The following is a 25,000-nucleotide window of genomic DNA, read 5'->3' on the forward strand; positions in this document are numbered from 1 at the left end:
TAGGGGCTAAAAGCAACCGTGTTGAGGTCTTTGAATATGGCTGCGAGCGTAGCAAAAGTCCAAAATGGGGAGCATGATTAGTGGCAACCTCTCACACAGGGCCAGTGGCGCAATGGATAACGCGTCTGACTACGGATCAGAAGATTGTAGGTTCGACTCCTACCTGGCTCGTGAATGTCTCTGTGAATGTCGCCGTGATCGTATAGTGGTTAGTACTCTGCGTTGTGGCCGCAGCAACCCCGGTTCGAATCTGGGTCACGGCATTCTTGATGAAAAAGCAAAGGTGCTCTTGTAGACGGCAAGCCTGAATGATACTTTTATGAACTTTTTGAGCGCTATCTTAATTCAGAGGGTCTTTCGATGTAGTTGCAAGCTTAGGAAAATGCTCATTCCCATACCGGGAGTCGAACCCGGGCCGCCTGGGTGAGAACCAGGAATCCTAACCGCTAGACCATATGGGAACCACTGAGACCCTTTTTCAGTAATAAGTGGAAAAAAAATCAGTTTCATGATTTGAAAACTCATTTTTAAGCATGGATGGCATCAACAACCACTTGCAAGTGGCCTCGTTAGCGCAGCATTTTTGGCTGCCAAGAGCATCTGCAAACTAAGCCGCTTAATTCTGCAAGAAAGGTGCAGGCCTTTGAATGCAGGCACAAGCTTAGCAAAACACTCATTCCCATACCGGGAGTCGAACCCGGGCCGCCTGGGTGAAAACCAGGAATCCTAACCGCTAGACCATATGGGAAAAGTTGCTTTCACAGCTTGCTTTAAACTTTCCAATATATGTAGATATATACATGTACATATTAAAAAAAAAAAAAGAAGTTTTGTGCTTACAGAATTCCATCTTATCTCTGGACGGCAACAACCAATCACACGCAAGATGCCTCGTTAGCGCAGTAGGTAGCGAGTCAGTCTCATAATCTGAAGGTCGTGAGTTCGATCCTCACACGGGGCATGGATCTATCCTTGTTTTTTCCCTCCGCCTTAACTGGATAGGCACTGCTCTTTGCCATTCAATACCGAAACGATACTGGATAATATGGAAAGGTAGCAAACAAGGCAGAAGGGTTTTGGCTAGGGGCTAAAAGCAACCGTGTTGAGGTCTTTGAATATGGCTGCGAGCGTAGCAAAAGTCCAAAATGGGGAGCATGATTAGTGGCAACCTCTCACACAGGGCCAGTGGCGCAATGGATAACGCGTCTGACTACAGATCAGAAGATTGTAGGTTCGACTCCTACCTGGCTCGTGAATGTCGCCGTGATCGTATAGTGGTTAGTACTCTGCGTTGTGGCCGCAGCAACCCCGGTTCGAATCCGGGTCACGGCATTCTTGATGAAAAAGCAAAGGTGCTCTTGTAGATGGCAAGCCTGAATGATACTTTTATGAACTTTTTGAGCGCTATCTTAATTCAGAGGGTCTTTCGATGTAGTTGCAAGCTTAGGAAAATGCTCATTCCCATACCGGGAGTCGAACCCGGGCCGCCTGGGTGAGAACCAGGAATCCTAACCGCTAGACCATATGGGAACCGCTGAGACCCTTTTTCAGTAATAAGTAGAAAAAAAATCAGTTTCATGATTTGAAAACTCATTTTTAAGCATGGATGGCATCAACAACCACTTGCAAGTGGCCTCGTTAGCGCAGCATTTTTGGCTGCCAAGAGCATCTGCAAACTAAGCCGCTTAATTCTGCAAGAAAGGTGCAGGCCTTTGAATGCAGGCACAAGCTTAGCAAAACACTCATTCCCATACCGGGAGTCGAACCCGGGCCGCCTGGGTGAAAACCAGGAATCCTAACCGCTAGACCATATGGGAAAAGTTGCTTTCACAGCTTGCTTTAAACTTTCCAATATATGTAGATATATACATGTACATATTAAAAAAAAAAAAAGAAGTTTTGTGCTTACAGAATTCCATCTTATCTCTGGACGGCAACAACCAATCACACGCAAGATGCCTCGTTAGCGCAGTAGGTAGCGAGTCAGTCTCATAATCTGAAGGTCGTGAGTTCGATCCTCACACGGGGCATGGATCTATCCTTGTTTTTTCCCTCCGCCTTAACTGGATAGGCACTGCTCTTTGCCATTCAATACCGAAACGATACTGGATAATATGGAAAGGTAGCAAACAAGGCAGAAGGGTTTTGGCTAGGGGCTAAAAGCAACCGTGTTGAGGTCTTTGAATATGGCTGCGAGCGTAGCAAAAGTCCAAAATGGGGAGCATGATTAGTGGCAACCTCTCACACAGGGCCAGTGGCGCAATGGATAACGCGTCTGACTACAGATCAGAAGATTGTAGGTTCGACTCCTACCTGGCTCGTGAATGTCGCCGTGATCGTATAGTGGTTAGTACTCTGCGTTGTGGCCGCAGCAACCCCGGTTCGAATCCGGGTCACGGCATTCTTGATGAAAAAGCAAAGGTGCTCTTGTAGATGGCAAGCCTGAATGATACTTTTATGAACTTTTTGAGCGCTATCTTAATTCAGAGGGTCTTTCGATGTAGTTGCAAGCTTAGGAAAATGCTCATTCCCATACCGGGAGTCGAACCCGGGCCGCCTGGGTGAGAACCAGGAATCCTAACCGCTAGACCATATGGGAACCGCTGAGACCCTTTTTCAGTAATAAGTAGAAAAAAAATCAGTTTCATGATTTGAAAACTCATTTTTAAGCATGGATGGCATCAACAACCACTTGCAAGTGGCCTCGTTAGCGCAGCATTTTTGGCTGCCAAGAGCATCTGCAAACTAAGCCGCTTAATTCTGCAAGAAAGGTGCAGGCCTTTGAATGCAGGCACAAGCTTAGCAAAACACTCATTCCCATACCGGGAGTCGAACCCGGGCCGCCTGGGTGAAAACCAGGAATCCTAACCGCTAGACCATATGGGAAAAGTTGCTTTCACAGCTTGCTTTAAACTTTCCAATATATGTAGATATATACATGTACATATTAAAAATAAAAAAAAAGAAGTTTTGTGCTTACAGAATTCCATCTTATCTCTGGACGGCAACAACCAATCACACGCAAGATGCCTCGTTAGCGCAGTAGGTAGCGCGTCAGTCTCATAATCTGAAGGTCGTGAGTTCGATCCTCACACGGGGCATGGATCTATCCTTGTTTTTTCCCTCCGCCTTAACTGGATAGGCACTGCTCTTTGCCATTCAATACCGAAACGATACTGGATAATATGGAAAGGTAGCAAACAAGGCAGAAGGGTTTTGGCTAGGGGCTAAAAGCAACCGTGTTGAGGTCTTTGAATATGGCTGCGAGCGTAGCAAAAGTCCAAAATGGGGAGCATGATTAGTGGCAACCTCTCACACAGGGCCAGTGGCGCAATGGATAACGCGTCTGACTACGGATCAGAAGATTGTAGGTTCGACTCCTACCTGGCTCGTGAATGTCGCCGTGATCGTATAGTGGTTAGTACTCTGCGTTGTGGCCGCAGCAACCCCGGTTCGAATCCGGGTCACGGCATTCTTGATGAAAAAGCAAAGGTGCTCTTGTAGACGGCAAGCCTGAATGATACTTTTATGAACTTTTTGGGCGCTATCTTAATTCAGAGGGTCTTTCGATGTAATTGCAAGCTTAGGAAAATGCTCATTCCCATACCGGGAGTCGAACCCGGGCCGCCTGGGTGAGAACCAGGAATCCTAACCGCTAGACCATATGGGAACCGCTGAGACCCTTTTTCAGTAATAAGTAGAAAAAAAATCAGTTTCATGATTTGAAAACTCATTTTTAAGCATGGATGGCATCAACAACCACTTGCAAGTGGCCTCGTTAGCGCAGCATTTTTGGCTGCCAAGAGAATCTGCAAACTAAGCCGCTTAATTCTGCAAGAAAGGTGCAGGCCTTTGAATGCAGGCACAAGCTTAGCAAAACACTCATTCCCATACCGGGAGTCGAACACGGGCCGCCTGGGTGAAAACCAGGAATCCTAACCGCTAGACCATATGGGAAAAGTTGCTTTCACAGCTTGCTTTAAACTTTCCAATATATGTAGACTAGCGTACCCGTCGCGCGTTGCTGCGAAGACAGACAGACATACATACATTCGTTTTTATATATCTAGATGACGGCAGCAGCGACCACTGAGGTTTTGTAGGCCGCTGCTTCCCCCTTGCAGGCTGAATAAAATAGCCGTTGTGTGGAACATCCAATTTATCCGGCTGCTGTGGCTTCTTGGGAAGATAGCCTAGTACTAGAGATGAGCGAACACGTTCGGCCCCGCCCCTTTTTCGCCCGAACACCGAACTTTGCGAACACCTCGGTGTTCGGGCGAAAAAGTTCGGGGGCCGCCGTGGCAGCGCGGGGGGGTGCGGCGGGGAGCGGGGGGGAGAGGGAGAGAGAGAGGGCTCCCCCCTGTTCCCCGCTACTGCCGCCCGCGCCGCCGCGCATCTCCCCGCCCCCCGGCGGCACCCGGACACTTACGCGCGAACACTCCAGTGTTCGCTAAAGCCGGTGTCCGGGTGCGGATGTGTCCGTTACGGACACGTTCGCTCATCTCTACCTAGTACATGTTTGCCCACTTCCAACTCCAATGGAGACTGACTGTAAATGGCTGGCGTGCTCTAGTATTTATGGTTCCAAGCTGTACGGGTCATTGCATACAGTCTGTCTATCTATCTATCTATCTATGACATCAGGAAATGGCGAGCCGCGAATTAGATTCCGTACGTAAAATTTGAACGCTAATTCTTTGGCGCTTTGAATTGAATAATCGAGTTGGGACCCATTAGCTTTTCCTATTTATGACATAATCAATGCTCGAGCCAAATTTCAAGTTTCTATGACATTGGGAAATGGGAGAATTAAATTCCGTACATAAAATTTGGACGCTAATTCTTTTGCGCTTAGAATTGAATAATCGAGTTGGGATGAGACATAAGGCCTTGCCCATAAGCATTCCCCAACCTCCAAGAACTGAACCTACCTACCTGAATGAGATTTTGTAGGCCGCTGCTTCCCCCTTGCGGGCTGAATAAAATAGCCGTTGGGTGGAACATACAATTTATCCGGCTGCTGTGGCTTCTTAGGAAGATATCCTAGTACTTGTTTACCCACTTCCAACTCCAATGGTAATTGGCTGGCGTGCTCTAGTGGTTCCAAGCTGTACGTGTCATAATAGAGCCTTAATGACATCACAATGCAGCTTATGAGAACATGTTGGGGCATGTTCGCGCGTTGCTGCGAAGACAGACATACATACATACTACGTTTTTATATATCTAGATGACGGCAGCAGCGACCACTGAGGTTTACCGCTGGGGTATGTCACTCTTATTACTAATGGGGGGAGTGTCACTATTATTACTGCTGTGGGATGTCACTATTATCGCTGGGGTGAAGGTGTCACTATTACCGCTGGGGTATGTGTACATGTGGCAGAAATGGGCAGGGCTCTTTCAGAATAGACCGGGTGCAGATTTTGACTGCTTTTTAGATGCGGAAATGCTGCAGAATTTTCCACAGAAATCTCCGCTGAGCACATTCTGCAGTATTTCCGCGTCCAAAAAGCAGTCAGAATCTGCACCCGGTCTATTCTGAAACAGCCTTGTCCTTTTTAGAACGACGGGGGTAAAATCATACGTTGTGATAAGCCCCGCCCCCTGACGTGTTGGCACTTTGCGATACATAAGTGGGTTTTGGGTTGTAGTTTGGGCACTCGGTCCCTAAAAGGTTCGCCATCACTGGCCTAGTACATGTTTGCCCACTTCCAACTTCAATGGAGACTGACTGTAAATGGCTGGCGTGCTCTAGTATTTATGGTTCCAAGCTGTACGTGTCATTGCATACAGTCTATCTATCTATCTATCTATCTATCTATCTATCTATCTATCTATCTATCTATCTATCTATCTATCTATCTATCTATCTATCAGGGTTATTGCATACAGTCTATCTATCTATCTATCTATCTATCTATCTATCTATCTATCTATCTATCTATCTGGGTTATTGCATACAGTCTATCTATCTATCTATCTATCTATCTATCTATCTATCTATCTATCTATCTATCTATCTATCTATCTATCTATCTATCTATCAGGGTTATTGCATACAGTCTATCTATCTATCTATCTATCTATCTATCTATCTATCTATCTATCTATCTATCTATCTATCTATCTATCTATCTGGGTTATTGCATACAGTCTATCTATCTATCTATCTATCTATCTATGACATCAGGAAATGAGAGAATTAGATTTTGTAGGCCGCTGCTTCCCCCTTGCGGGCTGAATAAAATAGCCGTTGGGTGGAACATACAATTTATCCGGCTGCTGTGGCTTCTTAGGAAGATATCCTAGTACTTGTTTACCCGCTTCCAACTCCAATGGTAATTGGCTGGCGTGCTCTAGTGGTTCCAAGCTGTACGTGTCATAATACAGCCTTAATGACATCACAATGCAGCTTTATAGAACATGTTGGGGCATGTTCAAGGGCGTCCGATGTTGATGACATCAGTGATGACATCACAATAGCAGGTGGCTTACTTATTCGATCTACGTGGGGGGGGGCGTAACTTTCGACGACGCTCGCGCGCCATTTATCGTAGGATATTTGTACTATGCCTATAATCTTCCCAGGAGTGTACTCAACAACTTCCCAAAGTTTCATGGCGATCGGATGAATGGTGTAGTAGCGCATAAAGGACAAACACGCACGCACGCACGCACGCAGACAGACATACATTCAATTTTCACAATACAGCTTATGAGAACATGTTGGGGCATGTTCGCGCGTTGCTGTGAAGACAGACATACATACATACTACGTTTTTATATATCTAGATGACGGCAGCAGCGACCACTGAGGTTTACCGCTGGGGTATGTCACTCTTATTACTAATGGGGGGAGTGTCACTATTATTACTGCTGTGGGATGTCACTATTATCGCTGGGGTGAAGGTGTCACTATTACCGCTGGGGTATGTGTACATGTGGCAGAAATGGGCAGGGCTCTTTCAGAATAGACCGGGTGCAGATTTTGACTGCTTTTTAGATGCGGAAATGCTGCAGAATTTTCCACAGAAATCTCCGCTGAGCACATTCTGCAGTATTTCCGCGTCCAAAAAGCAGTCAGAATCTGCACCCGGTCTATTCTGAAACAGCCTTGTCCTTTTTAGAACGACGGGGGTAAAATCATACGTTGTGATAAGCCCCGCCCCCTGACGTGTTGGCACTTTGCGATACATAAGTGGGTTTTGGGTTGTAGTTTGGGCACTCGGTCCCTAAAAGGTTCGCCATCACTGGCCTAGTACATGTTTGCCCACTTCCAACTTCAATGGAGACTGACTGTAAATGGCTGGCGTGCTCTAGTATTTATGGTTCCAAGCTGTACGTGTCATTGCATACAGTCTATCTATCTATCTATCTATCTATCTATCTATCTATCTATCTATCTATCTATCTATCTATCTATCAGGGTTATTGCATACAGTCTATCTATCTATCTATCTATCTATCTATCTATCTATCTATCTATCTATCTGGGTTATTGCATACAGTCTATCTATCTATCTATCTATCTATCTATCTATCAGGGTTATTGCATACAGTCTATCTATCTATCTATCTATCTATCTATCTATCTATCTGGGTTATTGCATACAGTCTATCTATCTATCTATCTATCTATCTATCTATCTATGACATCAGGAAATGAGAGAATTAGATTTTGTAGGCCGCTGCTGCCCCCTTGCGGGCTGAATAAAATAGCCGTTGGGTGGAACATACAATTTATCCGGCTGCTGTGGCTTCTTAGGAAGATATCCTAGTACTTGTTTACCCACTTCCAACTCCAATGGTAATTGGCTGGCGTGCTCTAGTGGTTCCAAGCTGTACGTGTCATAATACAGCCTTAATGACATCACAATGCAGCTTTATAGAACATGTTGGGGCATGTTCAAGGGCGTCCGATGTTGATGACATCAGTGATGACATCACAATAGCAGGTGGCTTACTTATTCGATCTACGTGGGGGGGGGGCGTAACTTTCGACGACGCTCGCGCGCCATTTATCGTAGGATATTTGTACTATGCCTATAATCTTCCCAGGAGTGTACTCAACAACTTCCCAAAGTTTCATGGCGATCGGATGAATGGTGTAGTAGCGCATAAAGGACAAACACGCACGCACGCACGCAGACAGACATACATTCAATTTTATATACACTACCGTTCAAAAGTTTGGGGTCACCCAAACAATTTTGTGTTTTCCATGAAAAGTCACACTTATTCACCACCATGCGTTGTGAAATGAATAGACAATAGAGCCAAGACATTGACAAGGTTAGAAATAATGATTTGTATTTGAAATAACATTGTTTTTACATCAAACTTTGCTTTCATCAAAGAATCCTCCTTTTGCAGCAATTACAGCATTGCACACCTTTGACATTCTAGCTGTTAATTTGTTGAGGTAAGCTTGTGAAATTGCACCCCACGCTTCTAGAAGCATCTCCCACAAGTTGGATTGGTTGGATGGGCACTTCTGGCGTACCATACGGTCAAGCTGCTCCCACAACAGCTCAATGGGGTTCAGATCTGGTGACTGCGCTGGCCACTCCATTACCGATAGAATACCAGCTGCCTGCTTCTGCTGTAAATAGTTCTTGCACAATTTGGAGGTGTGTTTAGGGTCATTGTCCTGTTGTAGGATGAAATTGGTTCCAATCAAGCGCTGTCCACTGGGTATGGCATGGCGTTGCAAAATGGAGTGATAGCCTTCCTTATTTAGAATCCCTTTTACCCTGTACAAATCTCCCACCTTACCAGCACCAAAGCAACCCCAAACCATCACATTACCTCCACCATGCTTAACAGATGGCGTCAGGCATTCTTCCAGCATCTTTTCATTTGTTCTGCGTCTCACAAACGTTCTTCTTTGTGATCCAAACACCTCAAACTTGGATTCATCCGTCCACAACACTTTTTTCCAGTCTTCCTCTGTCCAATGTCTGTGTTCTTTTGCCCATCTTAATCTTTTTCTTTTATTGGCCAGTCTCAGATATGGCTTTTTCTTTGCCACTCTGCCCTGAAGCCCAAAATCCCGCAGCCGCCTCTTCACTGTAGATGTTGACACTGGTGTTTTGCGGGTACTATTTAATGAAGATGCCAGTTGGGTACCTGTGAGGCGTCTGTTTCTCAAACTAGAGACTCTAATGTGCTTATCTTCTTGCTTAGTTGTGCAACGCGGCCTCCCACTTCTTTTTCTACTCTGGTTAGAGCCTGTTTGTGCTGTCCTCTGAAGGGAATAGTACACACCGTTGTAGGAAATCTTCAATTTCTTAGCAATTTCTCGCATGGAATAGCCTTCATTTCTAAGAACAAGAATAGACTGTCGAGTTTCAGATGAAAGTTCTCTTTTTCTGGCCATTTTGAGCGTTTAATTGACCCCACAAATGTGATGCTCCAGAAACTCAATCTGCTCACAGGAAGGTCAGTTTTGTAGCTTCTGTAACGAGCTAGACTGTTTTCAGATGTGTGAACATGATTGCACAAGGGTTTTCTAATCATCAATTAGCCTTCTGAGCCAATGAGCAAACACATTGTACCATTAGAACACTGGAGTGATAGTTGCTGGAAATGGGCCTCTATTCACCTTTGTAGATTTTGCACAAAAAAACAGGCATTTGCAGCTAGAATAGTCATTTACCACATTAGCAATGTATAGAGTGCATTTGTTTAAAGTTAGGACTAGTTTAAAGTTATCTTTATTGAAAAGTACTGTGCTTTTCCTTCAAAAATAAGGACATTTCAATGTGACCCCAAACTTTTGAACGGTAGTGTATATAGATAGGTACATATTAAAAAAAAAAAAAAAAAAAAAAAGAAGTTTTGTGCTTACAGAATTCCATCTTATCTCTGGACGGCAACAACCAATCGTTAGCGCAGTAGGTAGCGCGTCAGTCTCATAATCTGAAGGTCGTGAGTTCGATCCTCACACGGGGCATGGATCTATCCTTGTTTTTTCCCTCCTCCTTAACTGGATAGGCATTGCTCTTTGCCATTCAATACCGAAACGATACTGGATAATATGGAAAGGTAGCAAACAAGGCAGAAGGGTTTTGGCTAGGGGCTAAAAGCAACCGTGTTGAGGTCTTTGAATATGGCTGCGAGCGTAGCAAAAGTCCAAAATGGGGAGCATGATTAGTGGCAACCTCTCACACAGGGCCAGTGGCGCAATGGATAACGCGTCTGACTACGGATCAGAAGATTGTAGGTTCGACTCCTACCTGGCTCGTGAATGTCGCCGTGATCGTATAGTGGTTAGTACTCTGCGTTGTGGCCGCAGCAACCCCGGTTCGAATCCGGGTCACGGCATTCTTGATGAAAAAGCAAAGGTGCTCTTGTAGACGGCAAGCCTGAATGATACTTTTATGAACTTTTTGAGCGCTATCTTAATTCAGAGGGTCTTTCGATGTAGTTGCAAGCTTAGGAAAATGCTCATTCCCATACCGGGAGTCGAACCCGGGCCGCCTGGGTGAGAACCAGGAATCCTAACCGCTAGACCATATGGGAACCGCTGAGACCCTTTTTCAGTAATAAGTAGAAAAAAAATCAGTTTCATGATTTGAAAACTCATTTTTAAGCATGGATGGCATCAACAACCACTTGCAAGTGGCCTCGTTAGCGCAGCATTTTTGGCTGCCAAGAGCATCTGCAAACTAAGCCGCTTAATTCTGCAAGAAAGGTGCAGGCCTTTGAATGCAGGCACAAGCGTAGCAAAACACTCATTCCCATACCGGGAGTCGAACCCGGGCCGCCTGGGTGAAAACCAGGAATCCTAACCGCTAGACCATATGGGAAAAGTTGCTTTCACAGCTTGCTTTAAACTTTCCAATATATGTAGATATGTACATACTAAAAAAAAAAAAAAAAAAAAAGAAGTTTTGTGCTTACAGAATTCCATCTTATCTCTGGACGGCAACAACCAATCACACGCAAGATGCCTCGTTAGCGCAGTAGGTAGCGCGTCAGTCTCATAATCTGAAGGTCGTGAGTTCGATCCTCACACGGGGCATGGATCTATCCTTGTTTTTTCCCTCCGCCTTAACTGGATAGGCACTGCTCTTTGCCCTTCAATACCGAAACGATACTGGATAATATGGAAAGGTAGCAAACAAGGCAGAAGGGTTTTGGCTAGGGGCTAAAAGCAACCGTGTTGAGGTCTTTGAATATGGCTGCGAGCGTAGCAAAAGTCCAAAATGGGGAGCATGATTAGTGGCAACCTCTCACACAGGGCCAGTGGCGCAATGGATAACGCGTCTGACTACGGATCAGAAGATTGTAGGTTCGACTCCTACCTGGCTCGTGAATGTCGCCGTGATCGTATAGTGGTTAGTACTCTGCGTTGTGGCCGCAGCAACCCCGGTTCGAATCCGGGTCACGGCATTCTTGATGAAAAAGCAAAGGTGCTCTTGTAGATGGCAAGCCTGAATGATACTTTTATGAACTTTTTGAGCGCTATCTTTATTCAGAGGGTCTTTCGATGTAGTTGCAAGCTTAGGAAAATGCTCATTCCCATACCGGGAGTCGAACCCGGGCCGCCTGGGTGAGAACCAGGAATCCTAACCGCTAGACCATATGGGAACCGCTGAGACCCTTTTTCAGTAATAAGTAGAAAAAAAATCAGTTTCATGATTTGAAAACTCATTTTTAAGCATGGATGGCATCAACAACCACTTGCAAGTGGCCTCGTTAGCGCAGCATTTTTGGCTGCCAAGAGCATCTGCAAACTAAGCCGCTTAATTCTGCAAGAAAGGTGCAGGCCTTTGAATGCAGGCACAAGCGTAGCAAAACACTCATTCCCATACCGGGAGTCGAACCCGGGCCGCCTGGGTGAAAACCAGGAATCCTAACCGGTAGACCATATGGGAAAAGTTGCTTTCACAGCTTGCTTTAAACTTTCCAATATATGTAGATATGTACATATTAAAAAAAAAAAAAGAAGTTTTGTGCTTACAGAATTCCATCTTATCTCTGGACGGCAACAACCAATCGTTAGCGCAGTAGCTAGCGCGTCAGTCTCATAATCTGAAGGTCGTGAGTTCGATCCTCACACGGGGCATGGATCTATCCTTGTTTTTTCCCTCCGCCTTAACTGGATAGGCACTGCTCTTTGCCATTCAATACCGAAACGATACTGGATAATATGGAAAGGTAGCAAACAAGGCAGAAGGGTTTTGGCTAGGGGCTAAAAGCAACCGTGTTGAGGTCTTTGAATATGGCTGCGAGCGTAGCAAAAGTCCAAAATGGGGAGCATGATTAGTGGCAACCTCTCACACAGGGCCAGTGGCGCAATGGATAACGCGTCTGACTACGGATCAGAAGATTGTAGGTTCGACTCCTACCTGGCTCGTGAATGTCGCCGTGATCGTATAGTGGTTAGTACTCTGCGTTGTGGCCGCAGCAACCCCGGTTCGAATCCGGGTCACGGCATTCTTGATGAAAAAGCAAAGGTGCTCTTGTAGACGGCTAGCCTGAGTGATACTTTTATGAACTTTTTGAGCGCTATCTTAATTCAGAGGGTCTTTCGATGTAGTTGCAAGCTTAGGAAAATGCTCATTCCCATACCGGGAGTCGAACCCGGGCCGCCTGGGTGAGAACCAGGAATCCTAACCGCTAGACCATATGGGAACCGCTGAGACCCTTTTTCAGTAATAAGTAGAAAAAAAATCAGTTTCATGATTTGAAAACTCATTTTTAAGCATGGATGGCATCAACAACCACTTGCAAGTGGCCTCGTTAGCGCAGCATTTTTGGCTGCCAAGAGCATCTGCAAACTAAGCCGCTTAATTCTGCAAGAAAGGTGCAGGCCTTTGAATGCAGGCACAAGCTTAGCAAAACACTCATTCCCATACCGGGAGTCGAACCCGGGCCGCCTGGGTGAAAACCAGGAATCCTAACCGCTAGACCATATGGGAAAAGTTGCTTTCACAGCTTGCTTTAAACTTTCCAATATATGTAGATATATACATGTACATATTAAAAATAAAAAAAAAGAAGTTTTGTGCTTACAGAATTCCATCTTATCTCTGGACGGCAACAACCAATCACACGCAAGATGCCTCGTTAGCGCAGTAGGTAGCGCGTCAGTCTCATAATCTGAAGGTCGTGAGTTCGATCCTCACACGGGGCATGGATCTATCCTTGTTTTTTCCCTCCGCCTTAACTGGATAGGCACTGCTCTTTGCCATTCAATACCGAAACGATACTGGATAATATGGAAAGGTAGCAAACAAGGCAGAAGGGTTTTGGCTAGGGGCTAAAAGCAACCGTGTTGAGGTCTTTGAATATGGCTGCGAGCGTAGCAAAAGTCCAAAATGGGGAGCATGATTAGTGGCAACCTCTCACACAGGGCCAGTGGCGCAATGGATAACGCGTCTGACTACGGATCAGAAGATTGTAGGTTCGACTCCTACCTGGCTCGTGAATGTCGCCGTGATCGTATAGTGGTTAGTACTCTGCGTTGTGGCCGCAGCAACCCCGGTTCGAATCCGGGTCACGGCATTCTTGATGAAAAAGCAAAGGTGCTCTTGTAGACGGCAAGCCTGAATGATACTTTTATGAACTTTTTGAGCGCTATCTTAATTCAGAGGGTCTTTCGATGTAATTGCAAGCTTAGGAAAATGCTCATTCCCATACCGGGAGTCGAACCCGGGCCGCCTGGGTGAGAACCAGGAATCCTAACCGCTAGACCATATGGGAACCGCTGAGACCCTTTTTCAGTAATAAGTAGAAAAAAAATCAGTTTCATGATTTGAAAACTCATTTTTAAGCATGGATGGCATCAACAACCACTTGCAAGTGGCCTCGTTAGCGCAGCATTTTTGGCTGCCAAGAGAATCTGCAAACTAAGCCGCTTAATTCTGCAAGAAAGGTGCAGGCCTTTGAATGCAGGCACAAGCTTAGCAAAACACTCATTCCCATACCGGGAGTCGAACACGGGCCGCCTGGGTGAAAACCAGGAATCCTAACCGCTAGACCATATGGGAAAAGTTGCTTTCACAGCTTGCTTTAAACTTTCCAATATATGTAGACTAGCGTACCCGTCGCGCGTTGCTGCGAAGACAGACAGACATACATACATTCGTTTTTATATATCTAGATGACGGCAGCAGCGACCACTGAGGTTTTGTAGGCCGCTGCTTCCCCCTTGCAGGCTGAATAAAATAGCCGTTGTGTGGAACATCCAATTTATCCGGCTGCTGTGGCTTCTTGGGAAGATAGCCTAGTACATGTTTGCCCACTTCCAACTCCAATGGAGACTGACTGTAAATGGCTGGCGTGCTCTAGTATTTATGGTTCCAAGCTGTACGGGTCATTGCATACAGTCTGTCTATCTATCTATCTATCTATGACATCAGGAAATGGCGAGCCGCGAATTAGATTCCGTACGTAAAATTTGAACGCTAATTCTTTGGCGCTTTGAATTGAATAATCGAGTTGGGACCCATTAGCTTTTCCTATTTATGACATAATCAATGCTCGAGCCAAATTTCAAGTTTCTATGACATTGGGAAATGGGAGAATTAAATTCCGTACATAAAATTTGGACGCTAATTCTTTTGCGCTTAGAATTGAATAATCGAGTTGGGATGAGACATAAGGCCTTGCCCATAAGCATTCCCCAACCTCCAAGAACTGAACCTACCTACCTGAATGAGATTTTGTAGGCCGCTGCTTCCCCCTTGCGGGCTGAATAAAATAGCCGTTGGGTGGAACATACAATTTATCCGGCTGCTGTGGCTTCTTAGGAAGATATCCTAGTACTTGTTTACCCACTTCCAACTCCAATGGTAATTGGCTGGCGTGCTCTAGTGGTTCCAAGCTGTACGTGTCATAATAGAGCCTTAATGACATCACAATGCAGCTTATGAGAACATGTTGGGGCATGTTCGCGCGTTGCTGCGAAGACAGACATACATACATACTACGTTTTTATATATCTAGATGACGGCAGCAGCGACCACTGAGGTTTACCGCTGGGGTATGTCACTCTTATTACTAATGGGGGGAGTGTCACTATTATTACTGCTGTGGGATGTCACTATTATCGCTGGGGTGAAGGTGTCACTATTACCGCTGGGGTATGTGTACATGTGGCAGAAATGGGCAGGGCTCTTTCAGAATAGACCGGGTGCAGATTTTGACTGCTTTTTAGATGCGGAAATGCTGCAGAATTTTCCACAGAAATCTCCGCTGAGCACATTCTGCAGTATTTCCGCGTCCAAAAAGCAGTCAGAATCTGCACCCGGTCTATTCTGAAACAGCCTTGTCCTTTTTAGAACGACGGGGGTAAAATCATACGTTGTGATAAGCCCCGCCCCCTGACGTGTTGGCACTTTGCGATACATAAGTGGGTTTTGGGTTGTAGTTTGGGCACTCGGTCCCTAAAAGGTTCGCCATCACTGGCCTAGTACATGTTTGCCCACTTCCAACTTCAATGGAGACTGACTGTAAATGGCTGGCGTGCTCTAGTATTTATGGTTCCAAGCTGTACGTGTCATTGCATACAGTCTATCTATCTATCTATCTATCTATCTATCTATCTATCTATCTATCTATCTATCTATCTATCTATCTATCTATCTATCAGGGTTATTGCATACAGTCTATCTATCTATCTATCTATCTATCTATCTATCTATCTATCTATCTGGGTTATTGCATACAGTCTATCTATCTATCTATCTATCTATCTATCTATCTATCTATCTATCTATCTATCTATCTATCTATCTATCTATCTATCAGGGTTATTGCATACAGTCTATCTATCTATCTATCTATCTATCTATCTATCTATCTATCTGGGTTATTGCATACAGTCTATCTATCTATCTATCTATCTATCTATCTATCTATCTATCTATGACATCAGGAAATGAGAGAATTAGATTTTGTAGGCCGCTGCTTCCCCCTTGCGGGCTGAATAAAATAGCCGTTGGGTGGAACATACAATTTATCCGGCTGCTGTGGCTTCTTAGGAAGATATCCTAGTACTTGTTTACCCACTTCCAACTCCAATGGTAATTGGCTGGCGTGCTCTAGTGGTTCCAAGCTGTACGTGTCATAATACAGCCTTAATGACATCACAATGCAGCTTTATAGAACATGTTGGGGCATGTTCAAGGGCGTCCGATGTTGATGACATCAGTGATGACATCACAATAGCAGGTGGCTTACTTATTCGATCTACGTGGGGGGGGGGCGTAACTTTCGACGACGCTCGCGCGCCATTTATCGTAGGATATTTGTACTATGCCTATAATCTTCCCAGGAGTGTACTCAACAACTTCCCAAAGTTTCATGGCGATCGGATGAATGGTGTAGTAGCGCATAAAGGACAAACACGCACGCACGCACGCACGCAGACAGACATACATTCAATTTTCACAATACAGCTTATGAGAACATGTTGGGGCATGTTCGCGCGTTGCTGTGAAGACAGACATACATACATACTACGTTTTTATATATCTAGATGACGGCAGCAGCGACCACTGAGGTTTACCGCTGGGGTATGTCACTCTTATTACTAATGGGGGGAGTGTCACTATTATTACTGCTGTGGGATGTCACTATTATCGCTGGGGTGAAGGTGTCACTATTACCGCTGGGGTATGTGTACATGTGGCAGAAATGGGCAGGGCTCTTTCAGAATAGACCGGGTGCAGATTTTGACTGCTTTTTAGATGCGGAAATGCTGCAGAATTTTCCACAGAAATCTCCGCTGAGCACATTCTGCAGTATTTCCGCGTCCAAAAAGCAGTCAGAATCTGCACCCGGTCTATTCTGAAACAGCCTTGTCCTTTTTAGAACGACGGGGGTAAAATCATACGTTGTGATAAGCCCCGCCCCCTGACGTGTTGGCACTTTGCGATACATAAGTGGGTTTTGGGTTGTAGTTTGGGCACTCGGTCCCTAAAAGGTTCGCCATCACTGGCCTAGTACATGTTTGCCCACTTCCAACTTCAATGGAGACTGACTGTAAATGGCTGGCGTGCTCTAGTATTTATGGTTCCAAGCTGTACGTGTCATTGCATACAGTCTATCTATCTATCTATCTATCTATCTATCTATCTATCTATCAGGGTTATTGCATACAGTCTATCTATCTATCTATCTATCTATCTATCTATCTATCTATCTATCTATCTATCTATCTGGGTTATTGCATACAGTCTATCTATCTATCTATCTATCTATCTATCTATCTATCTATCTATCTATCTATCTATCTATCTATCAGGGTTATTGCATACAGTCTATCTATCTATCTATCTATCTATCTATCTATCTATCTATCTATCTATGACATCAGGAAATGAGAGAATTAGATTTTGTAGGCCGCTGCTTCCCCCTTGCGGGCTGAATAAAATAGCCGTTGGGTGGAACATACAATTTATCCGGCTGCTGTGGCTTCTTAGGAAGATATCCTAGTACTTGTTTACCCACTTCCAACTCCAATGGTAATTGGCTGGCGTGCTCTAGTGGTTCCAAGCTGTACGTGTCATAATACAGCCTTAATGACATCACAATGCAGCTTTATAGAACATGTTGGGGCATGTTCAAGGGCGTCCGATGTTGATGACATCAGTGATGACATCACAATAGCAGGTGGCTTACTTATTCGATCTACGTGGGGGGGGGGCGTAACTTTCGACGACGCTCGCGCGCCATTTATCGTAGGATATTTGTACTATGCCTATAATCTTCCCAGGAGTGTACTCAACAACTTCCCAAAGTTTCATGGCGATCGGATGAATGGTGTAGTAGCGCATAAAGGACAAACACGCACGCACGCACGCACGCAGACAGACATACATTCAATTTTATATACACTACCGTTCAAAAGTTTGGGGTCACCCAAACAATTTTGTGTTTTCCATGAAAAGTCACACTTATTCACCACCATGCGTTGTGAAATGAATAGACAATAGAGCCAAGACATTGACAAGGTTAGAAATAATGATTTGTATTTGAAATAACATTGTTTTTACATCAAACTTTGCTTTCGTCAAAGAATCCTCCTTTTGCAGCAATTACAGCATTGCACACCTTTGACATTCTAGCTGTTAATTTGTTGAGGTAAGCTTGTGAAATTGCACCCCACGCTTCTAGAAGCATCTCCCACAAGTTAGATTGGTTGGATGGGCACTTCTGGCGTACCATACGGTCAAGCTGCTCCCACAACAGCTCAATGGGGTTCAGATCTGGTGACTGCGCTGGCCACTCCATTACCGATAGAATACCAGCTGCCTGCTTCTGCTGTAAATAGTTCTTGCACAATTTGGAGGTGTGTTTAGGGTCATTGTCCTGTTGTAGGATGAAATTGGTTCCAATCAAGCGCTGTCCACTGGGTATGGCATGGCGTTGCAAAATGGAGTGATAGCCTTCCTTATTTAGAATCCCTTTTACCCTGTACAAATCTCCCACCTTACCAGCACCAAAGCAACCCCAGACCATCACATTACCTCCACCATGCTTAACAGATGGCGTCAGGCATTCTTCCAGCATCTTTTCATTTGTTCTGCGTCTCACAAACGTTCTTCTTTGTGATCCAAACACCTCAAACTTGGATTCATCCGTCCACAACACTTTTTTCCAGTCTTCCTCTGTCCAATGTCTGTGTTCTTTTGCCCATCTTAATCTTTTTCTTTTATTGGCCAGTCTCAGATATGGCTTTTTCTTTGCCACTCTGCCCTGAAGCCCAAAATCCCGCAGCCGCCTCTTCACTGTAGATGTTGACACTGGTGTTTTGCGGGTACTATTTAATGAAGATGCCAGTTGGGTACCTGTGAGGCGTCTGTTTCTCAAACTAGAGACTCTAATGTGCTTATCTTCTTGCTTAGTTGTGCAACGCGGCCTCCCACTTCTTTTTCTACTCTGGTTAGAGCCTGTTTGTGCTGTCCTCTGAAGGGAATAGTACACACCGTTGTAGGAAATCTTCAATTTCTTAGCAATTTCTCGCATGGAATAGCCTTCATTTCTAAGAACAAGAATAGACTGTCGAGTTTCAGATGAAAGTTCTCTTTTTCTGGCCATTTTGAGCGTTTAATTGACCCCACAAATGTGATGCTCCAGAAACTCAATCTGCTCACAGGAAGGTCAGTTTTGTAGCTTCTGTAACGAGCTAGACTGTTTTCAGATGTGTGAACATGATTGCACAAGGGTTTTCTAATCATCAATTAGCCTTCTGAGCCAATGAGCAAACACATTGTACCATTAGAACACTGGAGTGATAGTTGCTGGAAATGGGCCTCTATTCACCTTTGTAGATTTTGCACAAAAAAACAGGCATTTGCAGCTAGAATAGTCATTTACCACATTAGCAATGTATAGAGTGCATTTGTTTAAAGTTAGGACTAGTTTAAAGTTATCTTTATTGAAAAGTACAGTGCTTTTCCTTCAAAAATAAGGACATTTCAATGTGACCCCAAACTTTTGAACGGTAGTGTATATAGATAGGTACATATTAAAAAAAAAAAAAAAAAAGAAGTTTTGTGCTTACAGAATTCCATCTTATCTCTGGACGGCAACAACCAATCGTTAGCGCAGTAGGTAGCGCGTCAGTCTCATAATCTGAAGGTCGTGAGTTCGATCCTCACACGGGGCATGGATCTATCCTTGTTTTTTCCCTCCGCCTTAACTGGATAGGCACTGCTCTTTGCCCTTCAATACCGAAACGATACTGGATAATATGGAAAGGTAGCAAACAAGGCAGAAGGGTTTTGGCTAGGGGCTAAAAGCAACCGTGTTGAGGTCTTTGAATATGGCTGCGAGCGTAGCAAAAGTCCAAAATGGGGAGCATGATTAGTGGCAACCTCTCACACAGGGCCAGTGGCGCAATGGATAACGCGTCTGACTACGGATCAGAAGATTGTAGGTTCGACTCCTACCTGGCTCGTGAATGTCGCCGTGATCGTATAGTGGTTAGTACTCTGCGTTGTGGCCGCAGCAACCCCGGTTCGAATCCGGGTCACGGCATTCTTGATGAAAAAGCAAAGGTGCTCTTGTAGACGGCAAGCCTGAATGATACTTTTATGAACTTTTTGAGCGCTATCTTAATTCAGAGGGTCTTTCGATGTAGTTGCAAGCTTAGGAAAATGCTCATTCCCATACCGGGAGTCGAACCCGGGCCGCCTGGGTGAGAACCAGGAATCCTAACCGCTAGACCATATGGGAACCGCTGAGACCCTTTTTCAGTAATAAGTAGAAAAAAAATCAGTTTCATGATTTGAAAACTCATTTTTAAGCATGGATGGCATCAACAACCACTTGCAAGTGGCCTCGTTAGCGCAGCATTTTTGGCTGCCAAGAGCATCTGCAAACTAAGCCGCTTAATTCTGCAAGAAAGGTGCAGGCCTTTGAATGCAGGCACAAGCTTAGCAAAACACTCATTCCCATACCGGGAGTCGAACCCGGGCCGCCTGGGTGAAAACCAGGAATCCTAACCGCTAGACCATATGGAAAAAGTTGCTTTCACAGCTTGCTTTAAACTTTCCAATATATGTAGATATATACATGTACATATTAAAAAAAAAAAAAAAAGAAGTTTTGTGCTTACAGAATTCCATCTTATCTCTGGACGGCAACAACCACTCACACGCAAGATGCCTCGTTAGCGCAGTAGGTAGCGCGTCAGTCTCATAATCTGAAGGTCGTGAGTTCGATCCTCACACGGGGCATGGATCTATCCTTGTTTTTTCCCTCCTCCTTAACTGGATAGGCATTGCTCTTTGCCATTCAATACCGAAACGATACTGGATAATATGGAAAGGTAGCAAACAAGGCAGAAGGGTTTTGGCTAGGGGCTAAAAGCAACCGTGTTGAGGTCTTTGAATATGGCTGCGAGCGTAGCAAAAGTCCAAAATGAGGAGCATGATTAGTGGCAACCTCTCACACAGGGCCAGTGGCGCAATGGATAACGCGTCTGACTACGGATCAGAAGATTGTAGGTTCGACTCCTACCTGGCTCGTGAATGTCGCCGTGATCGTATAGTGGTTAGTACTCTGCGTTGTGGCCGCAGCAACCCCGGTTCGAATCCGGGTCACAGCATTCTTGATGAAAAAGCAAAGGTGCTCTTGTAGACGGCAAGCCTGAATGATACTTTTATGAACTTTTTGAGCGCTATCTTAATTCAGAGGGTATTTCGATGTAGTTGCAAGCTTAGGAAAATGCTCATTCCCATACCGGGAGTCGAACCCGGGCCGCCTGGGTGAGAACCAGGAATCCTAACCGCTAGACCATATGGGAACCGCTGAGACCCTTTTTCAGTAATAAGTAGAAAAAAAATCAGTTTCATGATTTGAAAACTCATTTTTAAGCATGGATGGCATCAACAACCACTTGCAAGTGGCCTCGTTAGCGCAGCATTTTTGGCTGCCAAGAGCATCTGCAAACTAAGCCGCTTAATTCTGCAAGAAAGGTGCAGGCCTTTGAATGCAGGCACAAGCTTAGCAAAACACTCATTCCCATACCGGGAGTCGAACCCAGGCCGCCTGGGTGAAAACCAGGAATCCTAACCGCTAGACCATATGGAAAAAGTTGCTTTCACAGCTTGCTTTAAACTTTCCAATATATGTAGATATGTACATACTAAAAAAAAAAAAAAAAAAAAAAAAAAAAAAGAAGTTTTGTGCTTACAGAATTCCATCTTATCTCTGGACGGCAACAACCAATCACACGCAAGATGCCTCGTTAGCGCAGTAGGTAGCGCGTCAGTCTCATAATCTGAAGGTCGTGAGTTCGATCCTCACACGGGGCATGGATCTATCCTTGTTTTTTCCCTCCGCCTTAACTGGATAGGCACTGCTCTTTGCCCTTCAATACCGAAACGATACTGGATAATATGGAAAGGTAGCAAACAAGGCAGAAGGGTTTTGGCTAGGGGCTAAAAGCAACCGTGTTGAGGTCTTTGAATATGGCTGCGAGCGTAGCAAAAGTCCAAAATGGGGAGCATGATTAGTGGCAACCTCTCACACAGGGCCAGTGGCGCAATGGATAACGCGTCTGACTACGGATCAGAAGATTGTAGGTTCGACTCCTACCTGGCTCGTGAATGTCGCCGTGATCGTATAGTGGTTAGTACTCTGCGTTGTGGCCGCAGCAACCCCGGTTCGAATCCGGGTCACGGCATTCTTGATGAAAAAGCAAAGGTGCTCTTGTAGATGGCAAGCCTGAATGATACTTTTATGAACTTTTTGAGCGCTATCTTTATTCAGAGGGTCTTTCGATGTAGTTGCAAGCTTAGGAAAATGCTCATTCCCATACCGGGAGTCGAACCCGGGCCGCCTGGGTGAGAACCAGGAATCCTAACCGCTAGACCATATGGGAACCGCTGAGACCCTTTTTCAGTAATAAGTAGAAAAAAAATCAGTTTCATGATTTGAAAACTCATTTTTAAGCATGGATGGCATCAACAACCACTTGCAAGTGGCCTCGTTAGCGCAGCATTTTTGGCTGCCAAGAGCATCTGCAAACTAAGCCGCTTAATTCTGCAAGAAAGGTGCAGGCCTTTGAATGCAGGCACAAGCGTAGCAAAACACTCATTCCCATACCGGGAGTCGAACCCGGGCCGCCTGGGTGAAAACCAGGAATCCTAACCGCTAGACCATATGGGAAAAGTTGCTTTCACAGCTTGCTTTAAACTTTCCAATATATGTAGATATGTACATATTAAAAAAAAAAAAAGAAGTTTTGTGCTTACAGAATTCCATCTTATCTCTGGACGGCAACAACCAATCGTTAGCGCAGTAGCTAGCGCGTCAGTCTCATAATCTGAAGGTCGTGAGTTCGATCCTCACACGGGGCATGGATCTATCCTTGTTTTTTCCCTCCGCCTTAACTGGATAGGCACTGCTCTTTGCCATTCAATACCGAAACGATACTGGATAATATGGAAAGGTAGCAAACAAGGCAGAAGGGTTTTGGCTAGGGGCTAAAAGCAACCGTGTTGAGGTCTTTGAATATGGCTGCGAGCGTAGCAAAAGTCCAAAATGGGGAGCATGATTAGTGGCAACCTCTCTCACAGGGCCAGTGGCGCAATGGATAACGCGTCTGACTACGGATCAGAAGATTGTAGGTTCGACTCCTACCTGGCTCGTGAATGTCGCCGTGATCGTATAGTGGTTAGTACTCTGCGTTGTGGCCGCAGCAACCCCGTTTCGAATCCGGGTCACGGCATTCTTGATGAAAAAGCAAAGGTGCTCTTGTAGACGGCAAGCCTGAGTGATACTTTTATGAACTTTTTGAGCGCTATCTTAATTCAGAGGGTCTTTCGATGTAGTTGCAAGCTTAGGAAAATGCTCATTCCCATACCGGGAGTCGAACCCGGGCCGCCTGGGTGAGAACCAGGAATCCTAACCTCTAGACCATATGGGAACCGCTGAGACCCTTTTTCAGTAATAAGTAGAAAAAAAATCAGTTTCATGATTTGAAAACTCATTTTTAAGCATGGATGGCATCAACAACCACTTGCAAGTGGCCTCGTTAGCGCAGCATTTTTGGCTGCCAAGAGCATCTGCAAACTAAGCCGCTTAATTCTGCAAGAAAGGTGCAGGCCTTTGAATGCAGGCACAAGCTTAGCAAAACACTCATTCCCATACCGGGAGTCGAACCCGGGCCGCCTGGGTGAAAACCAGGAATCCTAACCGCTAGACCATATGGGAAAAGTTGCTTTCACAGCTTGCTTTAAACTTTCCAATATATGTAGATATATACATGTACATATTAAAAAAAAAAAAAAGAAGTTTTGTGCTTACAGAATTCCATCTTATCTCTGGACGGCAACAACCACTCACACGCAAGATGCCTCGTTAGCGCAGTAGGTAGCGCGTCAGTCTCATAATCTGAAGGTTGTGAGTTCGATCCTCACACGGGGCATGGAGCTATCCTTGTTTTTTCCCTCCTCCTTAACTGGATAGGCACTGCTCTTTGCCATTCAATACCGAAACGATACTGGATAATATGGAAAGGTAGCAAACAAGGCAGAAGGGTTTTGGCTAGGGGCTAAAAGCAACCGTGTTGAGGTCTTTGAATATGGCTGCGAGCGTAGCAAAAGTCCAAAATGAGGAGCATGATTAGTGGCAACCTCTCACACAGGGCCAGTGGCGCAATGGATAACGCGTCTGACTACGGATCAGAAGATTGTAGGTTCGACTCCTACCTGGCTCGTGAATGTCGCCGTGATCGTATAGTGGTTAGTACTCTGCGTTGTGGCCGCAGCAACCCCGGTTCGAATCCGGGTCACGGCATTCTTGATGAAAAAGCAAAGGTGCTCTTGTAGACGGCAAGCCTGAATGATACTTTTATGAACTTTTTGAGCGCTATCTTAATTCAGAGGGTCTTTCGATGTAGTTGCAAGCTTAGGAAAATGCTCATTCCCATACCGGGAGTCGAACCCGGGCCGCCTGGGTGAGAACCAGGAATCCTAACCGCTAGACCATATGGGAACCGCTGAGACCCTTTTTCAGTAATAAGTAGAAAAAAAATCAGTTTCATGATTTGAAAACTCATTTTTAAGCATGGATGGCATCAACAACCACTTGCAAGTGGCCTCGTTAGCGCAGCATTTTTGGCTGCCAAGAGCATCTGCAAACTAAGCCGCTTAATTCTGCAAGAAAGGTGCAGGCCTTTGAATGCAGGCACAAGCTTAGCAAAACACTCATTCCCATACCGGGAGTCGAACCCGGGCCGCCTGGGTGAAAACCAGGAATCCTAACCGCTAGACCATATGGGAAAAGTTGCTTTCACAGCTTGCTTTAAACTTTCCAATATATGTAGATATGTACATATTAAAAAAAAAAAAAAGAAGTTTTGTGCTTACAGAATTCCATCTTATCTCTGGACGGCAACAACCAATCACACGCAAGATGCCTCGTTAGCGCAGTAGGTAGCGCGTCAGTCTCATAATCTGAAGGTCGTGAGTTCGATCCTCACACGGGGCATGGATCTATCCTTGTTTTTTCCCTCCGCCTTAACTGG

At 45.0% G+C, this 25,000-nt stretch overlaps 37 non-coding genes across 37 annotated transcripts; 29 read left to right on the forward strand and 8 right to left on the reverse strand.

Moving 5' to 3' along the window:
* The first annotated feature begins 98 nt into the window (after window positions 1-98).
* Window positions 99-171, forward strand: TRNAR-ACG (transfer RNA arginine (anticodon ACG)). Its single transcript has one exon. It is a non-coding gene; the product is annotated as a tRNA-Arg (tRNA).
* Window positions 172-676: 505 nt separating this feature from the next.
* TRNAE-UUC (transfer RNA glutamic acid (anticodon UUC)) lies at window positions 677-748 on the reverse strand. Its single transcript has one exon. It is a non-coding gene; the product is annotated as a tRNA-Glu (tRNA).
* A 431-nt stretch (window positions 749-1,179) lies between these two features.
* On the forward strand, window positions 1,180-1,252 carry TRNAC-ACA (transfer RNA cysteine (anticodon ACA)). The gene has a single exon. It is a non-coding gene; the product is annotated as a tRNA-Cys (tRNA).
* Window positions 1,253-1,260: 8 nt separating this feature from the next.
* Window positions 1,261-1,332, forward strand: TRNAH-GUG (transfer RNA histidin (anticodon GUG)). Its single transcript has one exon. It is a non-coding gene; the product is annotated as a tRNA-His (tRNA).
* Window positions 1,333-1,745: 413 nt separating this feature from the next.
* Window positions 1,746-1,817, reverse strand: TRNAE-UUC (transfer RNA glutamic acid (anticodon UUC)). Its single transcript has one exon. It is a non-coding gene; the product is annotated as a tRNA-Glu (tRNA).
* Window positions 1,818-2,248: 431 nt separating this feature from the next.
* TRNAC-ACA (transfer RNA cysteine (anticodon ACA)) lies at window positions 2,249-2,321 on the forward strand. Its single transcript has one exon. It is a non-coding gene; the product is annotated as a tRNA-Cys (tRNA).
* An 8-nt stretch (window positions 2,322-2,329) lies between these two features.
* TRNAH-GUG (transfer RNA histidin (anticodon GUG)) lies at window positions 2,330-2,401 on the forward strand. The gene has a single exon. It is a non-coding gene; the product is annotated as a tRNA-His (tRNA).
* A 413-nt stretch (window positions 2,402-2,814) lies between these two features.
* TRNAE-UUC (transfer RNA glutamic acid (anticodon UUC)) lies at window positions 2,815-2,886 on the reverse strand. The gene has a single exon. It is a non-coding gene; the product is annotated as a tRNA-Glu (tRNA).
* Window positions 2,887-3,028: 142 nt separating this feature from the next.
* TRNAM-CAU (transfer RNA methionine (anticodon CAU)) lies at window positions 3,029-3,101 on the forward strand. The gene has a single exon. It is a non-coding gene; the product is annotated as a tRNA-Met (tRNA).
* Window positions 3,102-3,319: 218 nt separating this feature from the next.
* Window positions 3,320-3,392, forward strand: TRNAR-ACG (transfer RNA arginine (anticodon ACG)). The gene has a single exon. It is a non-coding gene; the product is annotated as a tRNA-Arg (tRNA).
* Window positions 3,393-3,400: 8 nt separating this feature from the next.
* On the forward strand, window positions 3,401-3,472 carry TRNAH-GUG (transfer RNA histidin (anticodon GUG)). Its single transcript has one exon. It is a non-coding gene; the product is annotated as a tRNA-His (tRNA).
* Window positions 3,473-10,176: 6,704 nt separating this feature from the next.
* TRNAR-ACG (transfer RNA arginine (anticodon ACG)) lies at window positions 10,177-10,249 on the forward strand. The gene has a single exon. It is a non-coding gene; the product is annotated as a tRNA-Arg (tRNA).
* Window positions 10,250-10,257: 8 nt separating this feature from the next.
* Window positions 10,258-10,329, forward strand: TRNAH-GUG (transfer RNA histidin (anticodon GUG)). Its single transcript has one exon. It is a non-coding gene; the product is annotated as a tRNA-His (tRNA).
* Window positions 10,330-10,742: 413 nt separating this feature from the next.
* Window positions 10,743-10,814, reverse strand: TRNAE-UUC (transfer RNA glutamic acid (anticodon UUC)). The gene has a single exon. It is a non-coding gene; the product is annotated as a tRNA-Glu (tRNA).
* Window positions 10,815-10,956: 142 nt separating this feature from the next.
* On the forward strand, window positions 10,957-11,029 carry TRNAM-CAU (transfer RNA methionine (anticodon CAU)). The gene has a single exon. It is a non-coding gene; the product is annotated as a tRNA-Met (tRNA).
* Window positions 11,030-11,247: 218 nt separating this feature from the next.
* TRNAR-ACG (transfer RNA arginine (anticodon ACG)) lies at window positions 11,248-11,320 on the forward strand. The gene has a single exon. It is a non-coding gene; the product is annotated as a tRNA-Arg (tRNA).
* Window positions 11,321-11,328: 8 nt separating this feature from the next.
* TRNAH-GUG (transfer RNA histidin (anticodon GUG)) lies at window positions 11,329-11,400 on the forward strand. The gene has a single exon. It is a non-coding gene; the product is annotated as a tRNA-His (tRNA).
* Window positions 11,401-12,294: 894 nt separating this feature from the next.
* On the forward strand, window positions 12,295-12,367 carry TRNAR-ACG (transfer RNA arginine (anticodon ACG)). The gene has a single exon. It is a non-coding gene; the product is annotated as a tRNA-Arg (tRNA).
* An 8-nt stretch (window positions 12,368-12,375) lies between these two features.
* On the forward strand, window positions 12,376-12,447 carry TRNAH-GUG (transfer RNA histidin (anticodon GUG)). The gene has a single exon. It is a non-coding gene; the product is annotated as a tRNA-His (tRNA).
* A 413-nt stretch (window positions 12,448-12,860) lies between these two features.
* TRNAE-UUC (transfer RNA glutamic acid (anticodon UUC)) lies at window positions 12,861-12,932 on the reverse strand. Its single transcript has one exon. It is a non-coding gene; the product is annotated as a tRNA-Glu (tRNA).
* Window positions 12,933-13,074: 142 nt separating this feature from the next.
* Window positions 13,075-13,147, forward strand: TRNAM-CAU (transfer RNA methionine (anticodon CAU)). Its single transcript has one exon. It is a non-coding gene; the product is annotated as a tRNA-Met (tRNA).
* A 218-nt stretch (window positions 13,148-13,365) lies between these two features.
* TRNAR-ACG (transfer RNA arginine (anticodon ACG)) lies at window positions 13,366-13,438 on the forward strand. Its single transcript has one exon. It is a non-coding gene; the product is annotated as a tRNA-Arg (tRNA).
* Window positions 13,439-13,446: 8 nt separating this feature from the next.
* On the forward strand, window positions 13,447-13,518 carry TRNAH-GUG (transfer RNA histidin (anticodon GUG)). The gene has a single exon. It is a non-coding gene; the product is annotated as a tRNA-His (tRNA).
* A 6,330-nt stretch (window positions 13,519-19,848) lies between these two features.
* On the forward strand, window positions 19,849-19,921 carry TRNAR-ACG (transfer RNA arginine (anticodon ACG)). Its single transcript has one exon. It is a non-coding gene; the product is annotated as a tRNA-Arg (tRNA).
* Window positions 19,922-19,929: 8 nt separating this feature from the next.
* TRNAH-GUG (transfer RNA histidin (anticodon GUG)) lies at window positions 19,930-20,001 on the forward strand. Its single transcript has one exon. It is a non-coding gene; the product is annotated as a tRNA-His (tRNA).
* A 628-nt stretch (window positions 20,002-20,629) lies between these two features.
* Window positions 20,630-20,702, forward strand: TRNAM-CAU (transfer RNA methionine (anticodon CAU)). Its single transcript has one exon. It is a non-coding gene; the product is annotated as a tRNA-Met (tRNA).
* A 218-nt stretch (window positions 20,703-20,920) lies between these two features.
* On the forward strand, window positions 20,921-20,993 carry TRNAR-ACG (transfer RNA arginine (anticodon ACG)). Its single transcript has one exon. It is a non-coding gene; the product is annotated as a tRNA-Arg (tRNA).
* A 716-nt stretch (window positions 20,994-21,709) lies between these two features.
* Window positions 21,710-21,782, forward strand: TRNAM-CAU (transfer RNA methionine (anticodon CAU)). Its single transcript has one exon. It is a non-coding gene; the product is annotated as a tRNA-Met (tRNA).
* Window positions 21,783-22,000: 218 nt separating this feature from the next.
* Window positions 22,001-22,073, forward strand: TRNAR-ACG (transfer RNA arginine (anticodon ACG)). Its single transcript has one exon. It is a non-coding gene; the product is annotated as a tRNA-Arg (tRNA).
* Window positions 22,074-22,081: 8 nt separating this feature from the next.
* Window positions 22,082-22,153, forward strand: TRNAH-GUG (transfer RNA histidin (anticodon GUG)). The gene has a single exon. It is a non-coding gene; the product is annotated as a tRNA-His (tRNA).
* A 413-nt stretch (window positions 22,154-22,566) lies between these two features.
* On the reverse strand, window positions 22,567-22,638 carry TRNAE-UUC (transfer RNA glutamic acid (anticodon UUC)). The gene has a single exon. It is a non-coding gene; the product is annotated as a tRNA-Glu (tRNA).
* A 409-nt stretch (window positions 22,639-23,047) lies between these two features.
* Window positions 23,048-23,120, forward strand: TRNAR-ACG (transfer RNA arginine (anticodon ACG)). Its single transcript has one exon. It is a non-coding gene; the product is annotated as a tRNA-Arg (tRNA).
* A 493-nt stretch (window positions 23,121-23,613) lies between these two features.
* Window positions 23,614-23,685, reverse strand: TRNAE-UUC (transfer RNA glutamic acid (anticodon UUC)). Its single transcript has one exon. It is a non-coding gene; the product is annotated as a tRNA-Glu (tRNA).
* A 432-nt stretch (window positions 23,686-24,117) lies between these two features.
* Window positions 24,118-24,190, forward strand: TRNAR-ACG (transfer RNA arginine (anticodon ACG)). Its single transcript has one exon. It is a non-coding gene; the product is annotated as a tRNA-Arg (tRNA).
* An 8-nt stretch (window positions 24,191-24,198) lies between these two features.
* On the forward strand, window positions 24,199-24,270 carry TRNAH-GUG (transfer RNA histidin (anticodon GUG)). The gene has a single exon. It is a non-coding gene; the product is annotated as a tRNA-His (tRNA).
* Window positions 24,271-24,683: 413 nt separating this feature from the next.
* On the reverse strand, window positions 24,684-24,755 carry TRNAE-UUC (transfer RNA glutamic acid (anticodon UUC)). The gene has a single exon. It is a non-coding gene; the product is annotated as a tRNA-Glu (tRNA).
* Window positions 24,756-24,890: 135 nt separating this feature from the next.
* Window positions 24,891-24,963, forward strand: TRNAM-CAU (transfer RNA methionine (anticodon CAU)). The gene has a single exon. It is a non-coding gene; the product is annotated as a tRNA-Met (tRNA).
* Window positions 24,964-25,000: the final 37 nt, after the last annotated feature.

Source organism: Eleutherodactylus coqui, chromosome 2 (genome assembly GCF_035609145.1).
Source record: "Eleutherodactylus coqui strain aEleCoq1 chromosome 2, aEleCoq1.hap1, whole genome shotgun sequence".
Classification (NCBI taxonomy): Eukaryota; Metazoa; Chordata; class Amphibia; order Anura; family Eleutherodactylidae; genus Eleutherodactylus; species Eleutherodactylus coqui.